Source organism: Scyliorhinus torazame, chromosome 5 (assembly GCF_047496885.1).
Source record: "Scyliorhinus torazame isolate Kashiwa2021f chromosome 5, sScyTor2.1, whole genome shotgun sequence".
NCBI lineage: Eukaryota > Metazoa > Chordata > Chondrichthyes > Carcharhiniformes > Scyliorhinidae > Scyliorhinus > Scyliorhinus torazame.
This window is the reverse complement of record NC_092711.1, coordinates 173,277,153-173,297,464: the sequence shown is the minus strand read 5'-3', so window position 1 is coordinate 173,297,464 and position 20,312 is coordinate 173,277,153. Positions and strand designations below refer to the sequence as shown.

Below are 20,312 nucleotides of genomic sequence, written 5' to 3'. Positions count from 1 at the left end.
CAACAGGAGACAACATGGCGAAGGGGCGAACCTCTGGCTTGTCGACCCAGCAGTCTATGGAGCAGCTGATGCAAGTCATTCAGGAGGGCTTTGCGACACAGAAACGGGACTGCTTGGACCCAATAAAAGCATCGATTGAGTGGTTGGAGCTCAGATTGGAAGCCCAGGATCGGGCGATCCAGAAGGTGGAGAAGGCGCTGGCTGAGCAGGAGGAGCATCAGACTGCGGTGGAGCTGGGGGACACACAATAGGTGGAAGACTATCTGCCGCCGGGGTTGGGGGCCACCAAGCTAGCTGGGTGAGCTGGCTCTCGGAAGTGCAGTGGGGAGTGTGCATATGTTTGGTTTAGGAAAGGGGTTGGGTTACAGGGTGTTGTTGCTGGGGGGGGGGGCGGTGGCGGTGGTGAATGTTCTGCTGACGAGGGAGGGACTTGGGCTGAGGGACAGAGAGGAAGTCGGGGGCTGCTTGGGGGCGGACCGGTGGAGGCGCGGAACACGGGCTGGAGGTGGGCCTAAAAAAGGGGATGGCTGAGCAGCGGAGGGGGTGGGGGGGGGGGGGGCAAATGAGCCCCCCAACTAGGCTGATCATCTGGAATGTTCGAGGATTAAATGGACCGGTTAAAAGGGCACGTGTGCTCGCGCAACTTAGGGGATTGAAGGTGGACGTGATAATGTTGCAGGAGACGCACCTTAAGGTAACGGACCAGGTTAGATTGGGGAAAGGCTGGGTCAGCCAGGTGTTTCACTCGGGACTAGATTGAAAGACTAGAGGGGTCACGATCCTGATCAATAAGCGGGTGGTGTTTGAGGCGGGTAGAACAGTCTCGGACGTGGGAGGTCGGTACATGATGGTCAGTGGGAAGCTAGGGGGGGGTGTAGGTGGTATTAATGTATATGTGTATGCGCCAAATTGGGACAATGTGGAGTTTATTAGGAGGATGCTGGGAAAGATACCGGACCTGGACTCACACAGGTTGGTCATGGGAGGAGACTTCAATACAGTTATGGACCCTGGCTTAGACCGGTCAAGCTCAAAAACGGGCAGGGTGCCAGCAATTGCAAAGGAACTAAGAGGGTTCATGGAGCTGATGGGCGGGGTGGATCCGTGGAGATTTAGACAGCCGAGGCTGAAGGAGTTTTCCTTCTACTCATACGTGCATAAAGTATATTCCCGGATTGATTTCTTTATTTTGAGCAGGGTCTTTCTGGCTGGGGTAGTGGACACGGGATATTCGGTGATTACAATCTCAGACCATGCACCGTACTGGGATGACCTACAGGTTAGTAAAGACAGTAACCAGCGCCCACACTGGAGGTTAGATGTGGGACTTTTGGCTGACGAAGGGGTGTGCGAGCGGCTGAGGAAATGTATTCAGAACTACCTGCAGGTCAATGAGCAGGAGCAGCCCTTTGGATTTCGGCGGCAGCGGTGCGCAGGGGCCTTCTGGGAGGTGAGTAGTGTATTTAAAAAGTCTTACCTTTACAGGAGCAGCCCTTTGGATTTCGGCGGCAGCGGTGCGCAGCCTTCTGGGAGGTGAGTAGTGAGTTTAAAAGCTCTTACCTTTACAGGAGCAGCCCTTTGGATTTCGGCGGCAGCGGTGCGCAGGGGCCTTCTGGGAGGTGAGTAGTGAGTTTAAAAGCTCTTACCTTTACAGGAGCAGCCCTTTGGATTTCGGCGGCAGCGGTGCGCAGCCTTCTGGGAGGTGAGTAGTGAGTTTAAAAGCTCTTACCTTTACAGGAGCAGCCCTTTGGATTTCGGCGGCAGCGGTGCGCAGGGGCCTTCTGGGAAGTGAGTAGTGTATTTAAAAAGCCTTACTTTTACAGGAGCAGTCCTTTGGATTTCGGCGGCAGCGGTGCGCAGGGGCCTTCTGGGAGGTGAGTAGTTAGTTTAAAAGCTCTTACCTTTACAGGAGCAGCCCTTTGGATTTCGGCGGCAGCGGTGCGCAGGGGCCTTCTGGGAGGTGAGTAGTGAGTTTAAAAGCTCTTACCTTTATAGGAGCAGCCCTTTGGATTTCGGCGGCAGCGGTGCACAGGGGCCTTCTGGGAGGAGAGTAGTGTATTTAAAAAGCCTTACCTTTACAGGAGCAGCCCTTTGGATTTCGGCGGCAGCGGTGCGCAGGGGCCTTCTGGGAGGTGAGTAGTGAGTTTAAAAGCTCTTACCTTTACAGGAGCAGCCCTTTGGATTTCGGCGGCAGCGGTGCGCAGGGGCCTTCTGGGAGGTGAGTTTAAAAGCTCTTACCTTTACAGGAGCAGCCCTTTGGATTTCGGCGGCAGCGGTGCGCAGGGGACTTCTGGGAGGTGAGTAGTGTATTTAAAAAGCCTTGCCTGGTCCCGTGTCTGTTCTTCTTTTCTGTTTTATTTGTTTTTATATAAGGCGGGAACCGGAAGTTCGACCTCTGGCAAGTCCCCCCCCCCCCCAACCAATAAATTCTGGTGGAGAGGAAACCCGAGACACTACACGTGTAGTGTCTCCCACCCGCCCTCCTCCTCTAACCTAATAATAAGACCCATTGGTGTAAGGTAAGTGCCATATTATATTATTATATTATTAGCATTGTGCAGGTCAAGGATCGGAGGTGGAGGAGCAGTCTCTGTCAGCGAGAGAACCTGAGAACATCTCAGAAGGTAAGAAGGTAAGTAAGTGATTTTTACTTTTATACCTTTTTTCAAATTGTGTGTGTCGGGGGGAAACTGAAGTGACATCACAGAAAAGCTGTGGCCAGAGTGGCTGGTTGGGATTCTAACCTAAATTTTAAAAAAATTTGAGTATTAGGGAACTAATTAAACATAATAACTTAATTATAATTTAGAGGATATCTAAGCCAGAGATCGGAGAGTATTATAGTTAGCTATCGCATTTCTAATAGAAATCTAGTGCTAGGAAACAGATAGTTGACAGTAACTTTGCAATTAAAAAAAAAAAAAGTATTAAAAAAAAAAAGACAAATTTTAATTTTAATTAATTGACGCAATGTCAGTTAGAGGGGTGCTGTGCTCTGACTGTGAGATGTGGCAGGTCCGGGAGGCTTCCAGCGTCCCGGATGGCTTCATCTGCAGAAAGTGCACCCAACTGCAGCTCCTCACAGACCGCATGGTTCGGTTGGAGCAGCAATTGGATGCACTTAGGAGCATGCAGGTGGCGGAAAGCGTCATAGATCGCAGTTATGTAAATGTGGTCACACCCAAGGTGCAGGCAGAGAAATGGGTGACCACCAGAAAGGGCAGGCAGTCAGTGCAGGAATCCCCTGTGGTTGTCCCCCTCTCGAACAGATATACCCCTTTGGATACTGTCGGGGGGGATAGCCTATCAGGGGAAAACAGCAGCAGCCAGAGCAGTGGCACCACGGCTGGCTCTGATGTTCAGAAGGGAGGGTCAAAGCGCAGAAGAGTAATAGTAATAGGGGACTCTATAGTCAGGGGCACAGATAGGCGCTTCTGTGGACGTGAAAGAGACTCCAGGATGGTATGTTGCCTCCCTGGTGCCAGGGTCCAGGATGTCTCCGAACGGGTAGAGGGAATCCTGAAGGGGGAGGGCAAACAGGCAGAGGTCGTTGTACATATTGGTACTAACGACATAGGCAGGAAGGGGCATGAGGTCCTGCAGCAGGAGTTCAGGGAGCTAGGCAGAAAGTTAAAAGACAGGACCTCGAGGGTTGTAATCTCGGGATTACTTCCTGTACCACGTGCCAGTGAGGCTAGAAATAGGAAGATAGAGCAGACAAACACGTGGCTAAACAGCTGGTGCAGGAGGGAGGGTTTCCGTTATCTGGACCACTGGGAGCTCTTCCGGGGCAGGTGTGACCTGTATAAGATGGACGGGTTGCATCTAAACTGGAGAGGCATAAATATCCTGGCCGCGAGGTTTGCTAGTGTCACACGGGAGGGTTTAAACTAGTATGGCAGGGGGGTGGGCATGGGAGCAATAGGTCAGAAGGTGAGAGCATTGAGGGAGAACTAGGGAATAGGGACAGTGTGGCTCTGAGGCAGAGCAGACGGGGAGAAGTTGCTGAACACAGCTGGTCTGGTGGCCTGAAGTGCATATGTTTTAATGCAAGGAGCATTACGGGTAAGGCAGATGAACTTAGAGCTTGGATTACTACTTGGAACTATGATGTTGTTGCCATTACAGAGACCTGGTTGAGGGAAGGGCAGGATTGGCAGCTAAACGTTCCAGGATTTAGATGTTTCAGGCGGGATAGAGGGGGATGTAAAAGGGGAGGCGGAGTTGCGCTACTTGTTCGGGAGAATATCACAGCTATACTGCGAGAGGACACCTCAGAGGGCAGTGAGGCTATATGGGTAGAGATCAGGAATAAGCAGTCACAATGTTGGGGGTATACTACAGGCCTCCCAACAGCCAGCGGGAGACAGAGGAGCAGATAGGTAGACAGATTTTGGAAAAGAGTAAAAACAACAGGGTTGTGGTGATGGGAGACTTCAACTTCCCCAATATTGACTGGGACTCACTTAGTGCCAGGGGCTTAGACGGGGCGGAGTTTGTAAGGAGCATCCAGGAGGGCTTCTTAAAACAATATGTAAACAGTCCAACTAGGGAAGGGGCGGTACTGGACCTGGTATTGGGGAATGAGCCCGGCCAGGTGGTAGATGTTTCAGTAGGGGAGCATTTCGGTAACAGTGACCACAATTCAGTAAGTTTTAAAGTACTGGTGGACAAGGATAAGAGTGGTCCGAGGATGAATGTGCTAAATTGGGGGAAGGCTAATTATAACAATATTAGGCGGGAACTGAAGAACATAGATTGGGGGCGGATGTTTGAGGGCAAATCAACATCTGACATGTGGGAGGCTTTCAAGTGTCAGTTGAAAGGAATACAGGACAGGCATGTTCCTGTGAGGAAGAAAGATAAATACGGCAATTTTCGGGAACCTTGGATGACGAGTGATATTGTAGGCCTCGTCAAAAAGAAAAAGGAGACATTTGTCAGGGCTAAAAGGCTGGGAACAGACGAAGCCTGTGTGGCATATAAGGAAAGTAGGAAGGAACTTAAGCAAGGAGTCAGGAGGGCTAGAAGGGGTCATGAAAAGTCATTGGCAAATAGGGTTAAGGAAAATCCCAAGGCTTTTTACACGTACATAAAAAGCAAGAGGGTAGCCAGGGAAAGGGTTGGCCCACTGAAGGATAGGCAAGGGAATCTATGTGTGGAGCCAGAGGAAATGGGCGAGGTAGTAAATGAATACTTTGCATCAGTATTCACCAAAGAGAAGGAATTGGTAGATGTTGAGTCTGGAGAAGGGGGTGTAGATAGCCTGGGTCACATTGTGATCCAAAAAGACGAGGTGTTGGGTGTCTTAAAAAATATTAAGGTAGATAAGTCCCCAGGGCCTGATGGGATCTACCCCAGAATACTGAAGGAGGCTGGAGAGGAAATTGCTGAGGCCTTGACAGAAATCTTTGGATCCTCGCTGTCTTCAGGGGATGTCCCGGAGGACTGGAGAATAGCCAATGTTGTTCCTCTGTTTAAGAAGGGTAGCAAGGATAATCCCGGGGACTACAGGCCGGTGAGCCTTACTTCAGTGGTAGGGAAATTACTGGAGAGAATTCTTCGAGACAGGATCTACTCCCATTTGGAAGCAAATGGACGTATTAGTGAGAGGCAGCACGGTTTTGTGAAGGGGCGGTCGTGTCTCACTAACTTGATAGAGTTTTTCGAGGAGGTCACTAAGATGATTGATGCAGGTAGGGCAGTAGATGTTGTCTATATGGACTTCAGTAAGGCCTTTGACAAGGTCCCTCATGGTAGACTAGTACAAAAGGTGAAGTCACACGGGATCAGGGGTGAACTGGCCAGGTGGATACAGAACTGGCTAGGCCATAGAAGGCAGAGGGTAGCAATGGAGGGATGCTTTTCTAATTGGAGGGCTGTGACCAGTGGCGTTCCACAGGGATCAGTGCTGGGACCTTTGCTCTTTGTAGTATATATAAATGATTTGGAGGAAAATGTAACTGGTCTGATTAGTAAGTTTGCAGACGACACAAAGGTTGGTGGAATTGCGGATAGCGATGAGGACTGTCTGAGGATACAGCAGGATTTAGATTGTCTGGAGACTTGGGCGGAGAGATGGCAGATGGAGTTTAATCCGGACAAATGTGAGATAATGCATTTTGGAAGGGCTAATGCAGGTAGGGAATATACAGTGAATGGTAGAACCCTCAAGAGTATTGAAAGTCAAAGAGATCTATGAGTACAGGTCCACAGGTCACTGAAAGGGGCAACACAGGTGGAGAAGGTAGTCAAGAAGGCATACGGCATGCTTGCCTTCATTGGCCGGGGCATTGAGTATAAGAATTGGCAAGTCATGTTGCAGCTGTATAGAACCTTAGTTATGCCACACTTGGAGTATAGTGTTCAATTCTGGTCGCCACACTACCAGAAGGATGTGGAGGCTTTAGAGAGGGTGCAGAAGAGATTTACCAGAATGTTGCCTGGTATGGAGGGCATAAGCTATGAGGAGCGATTGAATAAACTCGGTTTGTTCTCACTGGAACGAAGGAGGTTGAGGGGTGACCTGATAGAGGTATACAAAATTATGAGGGGCATAGACAGAGTGGATAGTCAGAGGCTTTTCCCCAGGGTAGAGGGGTCAATTACTAGGGGGCATAGGTTTAAGGTGAGAGGGGCAAGGTTTAGAGTAGATGTACGAGGCAAGTTTTTTACGCAGAGGGTAGTGGGTGCCTGGAACTCACTACCGGAGGAGGTAGTGGAAGCAGGGACGATAGGGACATTTAAGGGGCATCTTGACAAATATATGAATAGGATGGGAATAGAAGGATACGGACCCAGGAAGTGTAGAAGATTGTAGTTTAGTCGGGCAGTATGGTCGGCACGGGCTTGGAGGGCCGAAGGGCCTGTTCCTGTGCTGTACATTTCTTTGTTCTTTGTTCCTTGTTGACACGGGGGAAACTTCGGCAGCAGTGGTTTGGGAAGCACTGAAGGCGGTGGTAAGGGGGGAGCTGATCTCGATCCGGGCTCATAGGGAGAAGCTTGAGAGGACAGAGATGGACAGACTGGTAAAGGAGATACTACAGATTGATAGGAGATATGCGGAGACCCCAGAGGCAGGGCTATTCAGGGAACGACGGAGGTTGCAGGCGGGGTTTAGTTTGCTGACCACAGGGAGGGCGGTGGAGCAGCTGAGAAAGGCGAGGGGAGCGATTTATGAACATTGGGAGAAGACCAGTAGAATGCTCGCACAGCGGCTTAGGAAGAGGGAGGCAGGTAGGGAGATAGGGAAAGTAAAGGACGGAGATGGGAACCTGGTTGGTGATTCGGTAGGGGTGAATAAGGCGTTCAGAGATTTTTACAGCAGGCTTTACAGATCGGAAACCCCTGTGGGGCCAGAGGGGATGAGGCGCTTCTTGGAGGGGCTGAATTTCCCAATGGTGGACGTGGAGCGGGTAGAAGGGCTGGGGGCCCCAATTAGGCTGGAAGAGATAGTGGACGGCTTGAAGGCAATGCAGGCAGGTAAGGTCCCGGGTCCGGACGGGTACCCAGTAGAGTTCTATAAAATGTTCTCGGGGATATTGGGGCCAGTGTTGTTGCGGATGTTCACTGAGGCAAGGGAGAGAGGGGTGCTGTGCCCGACGATGTCACAGGCAATGATTTCGCTGATTCTTAAGCGGGACAAGAACCCGGAGCTGTGGGTCTGACAGGCTGATCTCCCTGCTGAATATGGATGCCAAGTTACTGACCAAAATCTTGTCCTCCAGGATTGAGGATTGTGTTCCGGACGTTATTGGGGAGGACCAGAAGGGGTTTGTTAAGGATAAGCAGTTGGTGGCCAATGTAAGAAGGCTGTTAAATGTGATCATGATGTCCCCGGAAGGTAGGGAGGTTGAGGTAGTGGTCGCAATGGATGCAGAAAAGGCTTTTGATGGGGTAGAATGGGATTATCTGTGGGAGGTACTGGGATGGTTCGTATTTGGGCGGGGCTTTATTGACTGGGTCAGGTTACTGTATCAGGCTCCTGTGGCAAGTGTGTGGACGAACAGGACAACTTCGGACTATTTTGGACTGCACGGGAGACGAGACAGGGATGCCCCCTCTCCCCACTACTGTTTGTGCTGGCTATAGAGCCGCTGGCAATTCTCTGAGAGCTTCAAGGAGCTAGACTGGTCGGGGGTGGGGGGGGGGGGGGGGGCGGGGGGGGGGGGGGTGGAGCACAGGGTTTCGCTCTATGCGGATGATCTTCTGTACGTTTCTGACCCAGTAGACGGGTTGAAGGAAATCATGAACATTTTCGGGGAATTCGGCTGCTTTTGAGGGTGTAAGCTAAACATTCAGCAGAGGGCAGTAGAGCGGAGCTGCTGATTGACTGTTGCAAGGGAAATTTGCATACCTCCGTTGTGGTCACCCTAACTTGAAGTGGTTTGTGGAAGAGCTGTTGTCAAGTGACACTTAAACCCGAAACACTTCTTCAGTGTTTCCCTCCCTACCTCCTCCTCTAATCAAAAAAAAACAACCGCTGTAAAGATCAAGAGGAAGGCACGAGGGCAGGTAGAAGTAGAAAGAAGTTGAACTGTGACATCACAGCCTGCAGGTAAGGGATTGGCTGGTGACTGGTAAGTAGTTTTTCTTTTATTTTCCCTCGGGTGTTATCGTGCAGGGCGCAGAGGTTGCTGAGTGAGTGCTTGCTGAGAAGGGGAGTGAATAACAGGTAAGCTCTTTCTTTCGTTTTCTTTTTTAAATCTAGATAGGATGGCAGGGAAGGCAGTGCAATGTTCCTCCTGCAGAATGTTTGAGGTGAGGGACGCCGAAAGTGTCCCTGCTGATTTCATCTGTGGGAAGTGCACCCATCTCCAGCTCCTCAGAAACCGCGTAGGGCACTGGAGCTGGAGCTAGATGAACTTCGGATCATTCGGGAGGCAGGGGTGGTCATAGATAGAAGCTTCAGGGATGTAGTTACTCCGAAGAATAAAGATAGATGGGTGACGGTGAGAGGGGCTGGGAGGAAGCAGTCAGTACAGGGATCCCCTGTGGTCGTTCCCCTTAGTAACAAGTATACCGCTTTAGAAACAGGAAAGAAGAGGTCACCCTCGTAGGGGTTTTCTATAGACCTCCGAAAAGTTCCAGAGATGTAGAGGAAAGGATTGCAAAGATGATTCTGGATAGGAGCGAAAGCAACAGGGTAGTTGTTATGGGGGACTTTAACTTTCCAAATATTGACTGGAAACGCTATAGTTCGAGTACTTTAGATGGGTCCGTTTTTGTCCAATGTGTGCAGGAGGGTTTCCTGACACAGTATGTAGATAGGCCAATGAGAGGCGAGGCCATATTGGATTTGGTACTGGGTAATGAACCAGGACAGGTGTTAGATTTGGAGGTAGGTGAGCACTTTGGTGATAGTGACCACAATTCAATTACGTTTACTTTAGTGATGGAAAGGGATAGGTATATACCGCAGGGCAAGAGTTATATCTGGGGGAAAGGCAATTATGATGCGATGAGGCAAGACTTAGGATGCATCGGATGGAGAGGAAAACTGCGGGGGATGGGCACAATGGAAATGTGGAACTTGTTCAAGGAACAGCTACTGCGTGTCCTTGATAAGTATGTACCTGTCAGGCAGGGAGGAAGTGGTCAAGCAAGGGAACCGTGGTTTACTAAGGCAGTCGAAACACTTGTCAAGAGGAAGAAAGAGGCTTATGTAAAGATGAGACATGAAGGTTCAGTTAGGGTGCTCGAGAGTTACAAGTTAGCTAGGAAGGACCTCAAGAGAGAGCTAAGAAGAGCCAGGAGGGGACATGAGAAGTCTTTGGCAGGTAGGATCAAGGATAACCCTAAAGCTTTCTATAGATATGTCAGGAATAAAAGAATGATGAAGGTAAGAGTAGGGCCAGTCAAGGACAGTAGTGGGAAGTTGTGCTTGGAGTCCGAGGAGATAGGAGAGGTGCTAAATGAATATTTTTCGTCAGTATTCACACAGGAAAAAGACAATGTTGTCGAGTAGAATACTGAGATTCAGGCTACTAGACTAGAAGGGCTTGAGGTTCATAAGAAGGAGGTGTTAACAATTCTGGAAAGTGTGAAAATAGATAAGTCCCCTGGGCCGGATGGGATTTATCCTAGGATTCTCTGGGAAGCTAGGGAGGAGATTGCTGAGCCTTTGGCTTTGATCTTTAAGTCATCTTTGTCTACAGGAATAGTGCCTGAAGACTGGAGGATAGCAAATGTTGTCCCCTTGTTCAAGAAGAGGAGTAGAGACAACCCCAGTAACTATAGACCAGTGAGCCTTACTTCTGTTGTGGGCAAAATCTTGGAAAGGTTTATAAGAGATAGGGTGTATAATCATCTGGAAAGGAATAATTTGATTAGACATAGTCAACACGGTTTTGTGAAGGGTAGGTCGTGCCTCACAAACCTTATTGAGTTCTTTGAGAAGGTGACCAAACAGGTGGATGAGGGTAAAGCAGTTGATGTGGTGTATCTGGATTTCTGTAAAGCGTTTGATAAGGTTCCCCACGGTAGGCTACTGCAGAAAATACGGAAGCATGGGATTCAGGGAGATTTAGTTTGGATCAGAAATTGGCTAGCTGGAAGAAGACTGGAAGAGATTTACCAGAATGTTGCCTGGTATGGAGGGAAGATCTTATGAGGAAAGGCTGAGGAACTTGAGGCTGTTTTCATTAGAGAGAAGAAGGTTAAGAGGTGAATTAATTGAGGCATACAAGATGATCAGAGGATTGGATAGGGTGGACAGTGAGAGCCTTTTTCCTCGGATGGTGATGTCTAGCACAAGGGGACATAGCTTTAAATTGAGGGGAGATAGATATAAGACAGATGTCAGAGGTAGGATCTTTACTCAGAGAGTAGTAGGGGCGTGGAATGTCCTGCCTGCAACAGTAGTGGACTCGCCAACACTAAGGGCATTCAAATGGTCATTGGATAGACATATGGACGATAAGGGAATAGTGTAGATGGGCTTTAGAGTGGTTTCACAGGTCGGCGCAACATCGAGGGCCGAAGGGCCTGTCCTGCGCTGTAATGTTCTATGTTCTATGGATAAGACTGAGATGTTTGTGGTTCAGGTGCGGGGACAGGAGGGGCAACTGGTGGAGCTGCCGTTCAGGTAGGTAGGGTGTAGTTTTAGGTACCCGGGCATCCAAGTGGGACGGGAATGGGACCGGCTGCATAACTTGAATCTGGCCCGGCTAGTGGACCAAAGGAAGGACTATTTTCGGAGATGGGACGCGCTCCCGTTGTCTCTGGTCGGGAGGATGCAAACGGTGAAAATGACGGTCCTCCCGAGGTTCCTATTTGTATTTCAATGTCTCCCCATTTTTATTCCGCGTTCCTTTTTTAAGCGGGTCAACACAGTGATCTCGGGCTTCATCTGGGCAGGCAAGACTCCGCGGGTAAGGAAGGTAATGCTCGAGCGGAGCCAGGGAGAGGGTGGGCTGGCGCTGCCATATTTTAGCAATTATTACTGGGCAGCTAACATAGCCATGATCAGGAAGTGGGTGGTGGGGGAGGGGTCGGCGTGGGTGCGTAAGGAGGCGGCTTCTTGTAAGACCACCCGTCTGCGTCTCTGCCATTCCCGCTGGCACGGTACTCCACGAGTCCAGTGGTGGTGGCGGCCCTGAGAGTTTGGGTCCAGTGGATGTGGCATGTGGGAGCAGTGGGAGCATCGGTCTGGGCCCCAATTTGTGCTAACCACCGGTTTGCCCCGGGGAGTATGGATGGGGTGTTCCGGGTATGGCGGAGAGTGGGGATTGAGAGGATGGGGAATGTGTTCATAGAGGGGAGTTTCCCGAGTATGAGGGTGCTGGAGGAAAAGTTTGGGCTGGCGAGGGGAAACAAATTCAGGTATCTGCAGGTGCGGGACTTCCTTCGTAAACAGGTGTCAACCTTCCTGCTCCTACCGCTGAGAGGGATACAGGACAGGGTAATTCCCAGAGGGTGGGTAGGGGAGGGGAGCGTCTCAGACATCTATAAGGAGCTTATGGGGTCGGAGGAGACGTAGACCGACGAGCTGAAGCGTAAGTGGGAGGAGAGATAGAGGATGGTTTATGGGCAGACGCGTTTAGCGTCAACACGTCTGCCACATGTGCCAGGCTCAGCCTGATACAATTTAAGGTTGTGCACCGGGCTCACATGACAGTGGCCCGGATGATCAGATTCTTTTAGGTGGAGGATAGGTGCACCATGTCCACATGTTTTAGACATGTCCAAAGCTTCGGGGATTCTGGCAGGGGTTTGTGTAGGTCATATCCACGGTGTTAAAAACAAGGGTGGCGCTAGGTCCAGAGGTGGTGATTTTCGGGTTGTCGGAAGTTCCGGGAATCCGGAAGGAGAGAGAGGCGGATGTTCTGGCCTTTGCTTCCCTGGTAGCCCGGAGACAGATACTTTTGGCATGGGGGGGACCCAGAGCCCCTGAAGTCGGAGATCTGGTTATCGGACATGGCTAGCTTTCTCTGTATGGAGAAAATTAAGTTTGCCTTGAGAGGTTCACTGTTTCACTCGGAGGTGGCAACCGTTCGTCGACTTCCTTGCGGAAAATTAAACGTCATCAGACGGGGGAGGGGGGGAGAGTAGGTTAAGTTAGAGTCGGGGGTCATTAGGGGGAGGGGGGGGCGGGGGAAGGGGGAGAGTAGGTTAGGTTAGACTCCGGGGTCAATGAGGGTGAGACCTGTACGAAAGGTAAACGGTTTTTGCACGATGTTTATGGTTTCATGTATCTTTTCTATTTTGTTGTTTCTACACCAAGAATACCTCAATAAAATGTTTATTAAAAAATAAAATTATGGCTAGACCATTCAAGAGAGATGTTCGGAAGAACTTCTTCACTCAAAGAGTTGTAGAAGTTTGGAACTCTCTCCCACAAACTGCAGTTGAAGTTAGATCAGTTGTTCATTTTAAATGAGATAGTTAGATTTTTGTAAATCAAAGATATGAAGGAATATGGGCCAAATGCAGGTATATGGAGATAGGTCACAGATAAGCCATAATCTCATTGAATAGCGGGACAGGTTCCAGGGGCTGAATGGCCTGCTCCAGTTCCTATGTTCCAAAAAGTTGTAAATCTCCATCCCACACACTCTCCCTCCATTCGCTCTCTGCTGTATTTAATATAAACCTCCCAATTTTCCTGAAGGTGCTGATTCAGGCTGTTTGACAGATCCATGCTCACTGCTTTATAATAATAATAATCTTTATTGTCACAAGTAGGCTTACATTAACATTGCAGTGAAGTTACTGTGAAAAACCCCGCGTCGCCTCATTCCGTCGCCTGTTCGTGTACACAGAGGGAAAATTCAGAATGTCCAAATCACTGAGGGGCTGGTTTAGCACAGGGCTAAAGCGCTGGGTTGTAAAACAGAACAAGGCCAGCAGTGCGGGTTCAATTCCCGTACCAGCCTCTCCGAACAGGTGTTCGAATGTGGCTTTTCACAGTAACTTCATTTGAAGCCGACTTGTGACAATAAGCGATTTTCATTTCATTTTTCATTTCACCGAACAGCACGTCTTTCGGAACTTGTGGGAGGAAACCCACGCAGACACAGGGAGAACGTGCAGACTGCACAGACGGTGACCCAAGCCGGGAATCAAACCTGGGATCCTGGAGCTGTGAAGCAACAGTGCTAATCACTGTGCTTTCATGCGTTTCAACACAGAATAAATAGGAGCTGCATTAGGCCCATCAAGCCTGCTCAACCATTCGATGAAATAATTGGCCCCTCTACCTCAGCACCATTTTCCCCAGTATTGTAACCCTACAGGAGGCCAAGGAATCTGCAACCTCCGATTCCCTGAGGCCTCACCCGAGTACAATCTACCTGGATGAGGCGGGCAGAGCGACCCCCTTAACCCAGGGGCCTTTGTGACATAAACACCTCGGCCCAAGTGTGGGTCGGAGACAGGAGACCCTTCAGGCGACCGCTGGGCCAAGCACATTGGAACCACCCAGGGGCTCGGTCCAAAAGCCTGGTCCCACTGTCTGTGCGGCATCTGCATGTTCTCCCCGTGTCAAGCTGAGGGAGCAAAGGATGTCAATGTCTTTCAGAGAGAGAGAGAGAGAGATCTGGGCCAAGCTTTCCAGAGTCTGCACCCTCCCTGGATTCACTTCCTTTCACTTCAGTTGCTGCAAGTGACCAATTGAAGGTGAGAATGAGAAAATAAATGGAATGGGGAAGAAAAGAAAGTGTTTTAATCACAGATGTTGGAGACAGGAGGACGTTTCAGTCTGTGTGAAGCTCAATCTAATTTACACAAAGCCCGCGTGCTGATTGGCTGGAAGACCGGAGACCTTCCGGTTCTCCAACTCTTCCCATTGGCCATTACGTCACAGGAAGGTCAGGGGGGTGGGCGCCGCCGCAGCCGCACATGCGTAGTTCCGGGCCGGGGGAGGGGAAGGTCACTGAGTGGGGTTGTCCTCCCGTCAGACCCGCAGCACCGACCGGCGACACCGAGCAGTGAGTCCCGAGGCTCTCGGCAGCTTGACCAGGCTGCACGGAAAGAGCTGAAGCGGCTCCCTGTCGGAAGGGAAGCCGCGCACCTCCCGCCAGACACCCGCAAATGTAAATATTTTTATTTATTTTCTTTTCAACATTTTTCAAACAATGAAAGCAGCAGAAAAACTGGCGGGAAATGGGCCCAGAGAACAAGAGATATCGCCGCAGAAATACAACCAGACATTGGGAATTCATTCAGAACAGGATATCTGAGGGAGCACAGCCTCCAGATCAAATGTCAGCAATTCAACAACTAGTCAACATGTCCACATAGTGAGTGGGGAAAGAGGGTTAGATTCTATAAAAACAGGAGGATAACAATGCAGCTCACACACCCCAAAGTATTGGGGAACTGACTAACAACAGAGTCAACTTGAAATGGATAAATTGAATTCGCTCATGGAAAGCCCAGGAGGAGCAAGCCAATAAAATTGAAACATCTGAATTTGAGGTTGGGATCTCGTACGTTACAGAATGTGGGGGGGGGGGGTTTAAAAAACATAAGACAGAATCAGCGCACATGGCGGCACGGTAGCCCTGGTTAGCGCTTTGCTTCACAGCTCCAGGGTCCCATGTCAAGGGATATCCAGGGTTGGATAAGGAATTAAAGGTGAGTCTTATCACAGATACCGAGGACTCAAAGCAGAAGTCCTAGAGGAACAGATAAAGTGCAAAGGATTACTTAAGAAAGGAATTAGGAGAGCAAAGAGGGAGCATGGAAAAGCACTGTCAGGTAAAATACAGGAAAATCCAACAATGTTTTATAAGTGTATTTGGAGCAGCAGGTTGACCAGGGTAAGAGTAGGGACCAATGTGGCAATGTGTGTATGAAACTGGAAGACACAGGTGAGGTGTTAAATGAGCACTTTTGTTCACTACGGCGAAGGATGATATAGGTATAGAAATCACAGAGGCACATTGTGATTTGCTTGAACAACTTAACATTGAGAGGGAGAAGGTATGAACAGTTTTACCAGGTCTGAAAGCGAATAAATCCCCAGGGCCAGATGAGATGTGTTCCAGGCTGCTGTGGGAGGCAAGGAAGAAGATTGCAGAGGCTCTGACAATTTTCAAATCTTCTCTGGCCACAGGAGAGGTGTCTGAGGACTGGAAGACAGCTAATGTGGTGCCATTGTTCAAGAAGGCAAGTAGGGACAAACCAGGAAATTACAAGCCAGTGAGTCTATCTTCACTGCCAGGGAAAGTACTGCAATACATTCTGAGGGACAGAATTAATCTCCACTTGGAGAGGCAAAGATTAAACAAGGGAGAGCATGTCTTACAAATTTGATTGAATTTTTTGAAGAGGTGACGAGGTTTGTCGATGTGGGTAGTGTGGTTGATGTAGTCTACATGGACTTTAGTAAGGCTTTTGACAAACTCCCACATGGGAGGCTGATGCTGAAGGTAAGAGCACAGGGGATTCAGGGCAATTTGGCAAACTGGATCCAAAACTGGCTTAGTGGTCGGAGGCAGAGGGTGATGTTTGAAGGTTGTTTTTGTGCCTGGAAGCCTGTGTCCAGCGGTGTTCTGCAGGGATCAGTGCTGGGTCACTTGTTGTTTGTAGTACACATTAATGATCTGGATGTGAATGTAGGAGGTATGATTAGTAAGTTCACAGATGACACAAAAAATGGTGGTGTGGTAATAGTAAGGAACAAGGCCTTAGATTACAGGACAATATAGATGGGCTGGTTAGATGGGCAGAAGAGGGGGCAGCAGGATGGTGCAGTGGTTAGCACTGCCACCTCCCGGCGCCGAGGGTCCAGGTTCAATCCCGGCCCGGGTCACTGTTGGTGTGGAGTTTACACATTCTCCCCATGTCTGCTTGGGTCTCATCCCCACAACCCAAAAGATGTGCAGGGTAGGTGGATTGGCCACGCTAAATTGCCCCCTAATTGGAAAAAAATTATTGGATGCTCGAAATATATTTGAAAAAAAGATGGGCAGAAGAGTGACAAATGGAATTTAAACAAGAAAAGTGTGATGTTGTGCATTTTGGTAGGACTAACAAGGCAAGGGAATATACAATGAATGGTCGGACCCTATGAAGTACAGAAGAGCAAAGTGACTTGGTGTGCATATCCACAGATCTCTGAAGGCAGCAGGGCAGGTGGATAAGCTGGTTAAGAAGGCCAATGGGATTCTTTCTTTTATTAACAGAGGCATTGAATATAAGAGCAGGGAGGTTATGCTGGAGCTGTATAAAATGCTGGTTAAACCTCAGCTGGAGTACTGTGTGCAGTTCTGCTCACCACACTATAGAAAAGAAGTGATTGCACTGGTGAGGGTGCAGAGGAGATTCACTAGGATGTTGCCAGGGCTGGAGTGTTTTAGCTATGAAGAGAGACTGGGGTTGTTTCCCTGGAACAGAGAAGGCTGAGAGGGGAACTGAATGAGATGAAAACAATTCTGAGAGACAGAGATAGGGTGGCTCGGAAGGTACTTTTTCCCTTAGTGGAGGGGTCAATAACTAGGGGCACAGATTTAAAGAAATCGGCAGGACGTTTAGAGGAGATGTGAGGAAAAGCTTTTCCCCCAGAGGTTTGTTGAAATCTGGAACTCACTGCCTGAAAGGGTGGGAGAGGTGGGAACCCTCTCCCTATCCACCCAGATTCCTCCCTAACTACTGCATCCCACAGCGTGGTGGCTGGGACGTCCTCCATATCGTTCTACTCGACATAGCAGCTGTAACCCACTCACTCACCCCCTCATCCGCCAATAGCTCCACATCCAACCTCCACTGCAACCGTTGCCCCTCCCCCATCCTCAAATCCACCCAATGCAGCGCGTGGTCAAAAAACACAATGGCCGAGTACTCCGAGTCGGGATCCTCTCTAACACCCACCTCACAAAGGCCACAGTGTCCCACATTCGGGGCATAAACATTCACCATGACCATTGGCATTCCCTCTAGCTTCCCACTGACCATCCCAGAGCTACCCCCACCCTCCGGATCGGCCACAATGCACCCCCACCTCAAAAGCCACTCTCTTATTAACCAACACTGCCACCACCTCGTCTTCATGTCTAACCCCGAGTGGAACCCCTGCCCCACCCATTCGTCTGATCCCCAAACTTCAGCTGCATCTGCTGCAAGAGCACAACGTCCGCCTTCAGGCTCCAATGACCAAAAACACGCGATCGTTTAACCGGCCCATTCAACCCTCGCATGTTCCACATGACCAGCCTGGTCAGGGAGGGGGGCCCCGCTCCCTTCCCCTGCCGATCAGCCAGATCCCCTTTTAAACCAGTCCCCAGCATGCACCCCTCCAGGCTCGCCCTTGGATGTTCACCGTCATCTCTCCCTTTACCACACCCACGTCAGCACCTCCCCCCTTTCGCACTCTCACAACCAAACAAAGAACCAACCCAATATCTCCTCCCCCCCCCCCCCCATGCCTTCCATCCAGCAACCCCCCACTTCACTCCCATTAACTACCCTGCCCAGCTCGCATGGCGGTCCCTGCCCAAGGCCTCTGACTTCTTCTCGCCCTTCCAGTCCACCCCTTCCCTCAACCCTGCCGACCAGCAACAAACAAAGAGAAACAAAAGGCACACTCCCCATCACCGCTCGGGGAATAACCCAGAGATTATAACCCTTGGGACCTGTTCTTTAATTTTGTTCCTAGTTCCTGATATTCCCAAACAGATCCTCTTTCCGAGTCTTGCTGATGTTGTTTGTCCCAATTTGGACCACAACACCTGGATCCTCCCCCTCCCTCTCCAATATCCTTTCAAGCCGGTTAGAGATGCCCCTCACCCTGGCACCGGGCAGGCAACATACAGAATCCCCGACAACTACCACTTCCATCCCCCCCCTTCCACTTGAATGGCCTCCTGTACCAGGGTGCAGTGGTCAGCTAGCTCATCCTTCCTACAGTCACTGCTCCGATACCCTGCCCCTCCGAGTCCGCTCCCTGGAGACTTGGCCGCGAATCCCCGAGGTACGGTTGTTATACTTACTGCTCCAATACTCCATTCCTCCTTGGAGACGAGGTATTGGGGAATAGGTATTGGAGACGTGGTATTGGGGAATGAGAGAGGAAAGAATGTTATTCTGAAACTAGAATTGTTTGTTCTGAATTTCTATCCGATACTGAGTTGACTTTGTAAACTCCTTTTAAGGATATTACAAGAGGAGGAATTACACACAGAAGACTCAAACGTCACGTCTCGATCTGAAAGAGCCACTTGATTTGTTAGGATCTGAATATCATCGACCTTTGAATCCAGAAGAATTAATGTTTACCCGATCTGTCGCCATCGAATCATTTAAACCATCAGTGTGACTGGAAAAGCACCGAGACACACACACCCGAGTGAGTGTGTTCCAGAGCACTAACTGTGGAAAGAGCTTTAACTAGTTACAGAGCCTGAAAAAACATTGTACCATTCACAGCGGGGAGAGACCATACACGTGTTCTGTGTGTGGACGAGGCTTCAACTGATTGTCCAACCTGGAGAGACACGAGGAGACCCAAAACATGGAGAAACCGTGGAAATGTGGAGATTGTGGGAAGGGATTCAGAGTCCCATCTCAGCTGGAAGCTCATCGGCGCAGTCACACTGGGGAGAGGCCATTCACCTGCTCTGTGTGTGAGAAGGGATTCAGTCGGTTATCTTACCTGAGGAAACATCAGCAAATTCACACTGGGGAGAGGCCGTTCACCTGTTCTCAGTGTGGGAAAGGATTCAGTAGGTTATCTGACCTGCGGATACATCAGCGAGTTCACACTGGGGAGAGGCCGTTCAACTGCTGTCAGTGTGGGAAGGGATTCAGTCGGTTATATGCCCTGCGGGTACATCAGCGAGTTCACACTGGGGAGAGGCCGTTCACCTGCACTCAGTGTGGGAAGGGATTCACTCAAATCTCCAGTCTGATGTCACACCAGCGAATTCACACTGGGGAGAAGCTGTTCATCTGCTTACAGTGTGGGAAGAGATTTAGACAGTTATCCAGCCTGAAGTCACATCAGCGAGGTCACACTGGGGAGAGGCCATTCACCTGTTCTCAGTGTGGGAAAGGATTTGCTCGGTTAGCCCACCTGCAGACACACCAGCGAGTTCACACTGGGGAGAAGCCATTCAGCTGCTCCCAGTGTGGGACGCAATTCACTCATTTATCTAGTCTGAAGACACACCATCGAGATCACACTGGGTAGAGACCATTCACCTGCTCTCAGTGTGGGAAGGGATTCACTCGGTTATCTAACCTGAAGACACACCAGCGGGTTCATACTGGGGAGAAGCCGTTCACCTGCTCCCAGTGCGAGAAGGGATTCAGTGATTCATCCACCCTGCGGAAACACCAGCGAGTTCACACTGGGGAGAGGCCGTTCACCTGCTCTCGGTGTGGGAAGGGATTCACTCAGTCATCCAACCTGCAGTGTCACCAGCGAATTCATACTGGGTAGAGGCCATTCACCTCCTCTCAATGTGGGAAGGGAAAGCATGATTCATTGCATCTGTTGAGACACCAATAAATTGACCAGTGATTACAGGAGTTGGATTCTGCTGTTATTGTTTCTGCTCTCAGTTACATCCAGGACTGCATTTCATTCATTCTGTCAGTTGCTCAATCGGGAGGGTCGGAGGGTTTCATTCTGCTGGACTGGCCGGTCTCACGACTTTGTCTCCAGTGGGCTGATGCTCTTTGAGCCTTGTTGCGAACACCTGGTTTCAAATTTCATCAGGATCACAGAGTAAAAGGATGTTTTGCAAGAGAAGTTATTCAGCTTGCATTCCTGTTTGGATCCCCCAAAACAATGCCACATTGCCATGAAGATGGGCCGTGATGGTTACATGGTTTTTTTTTTTGTTTAATTTATCTGAGTGTTGCTC

General features: G+C 49.8%; 1 pseudogene; it reads left to right on the top strand.

Moving 5' to 3' along the window:
- Positions 1-14,387: 14,387 nt before the first annotated feature.
- LOC140422340 (uncharacterized) lies at positions 14,388-19,974 on the top strand (annotated as a pseudogene).
- The last annotated feature ends 338 nt before the right edge of the window (positions 19,975-20,312 follow it).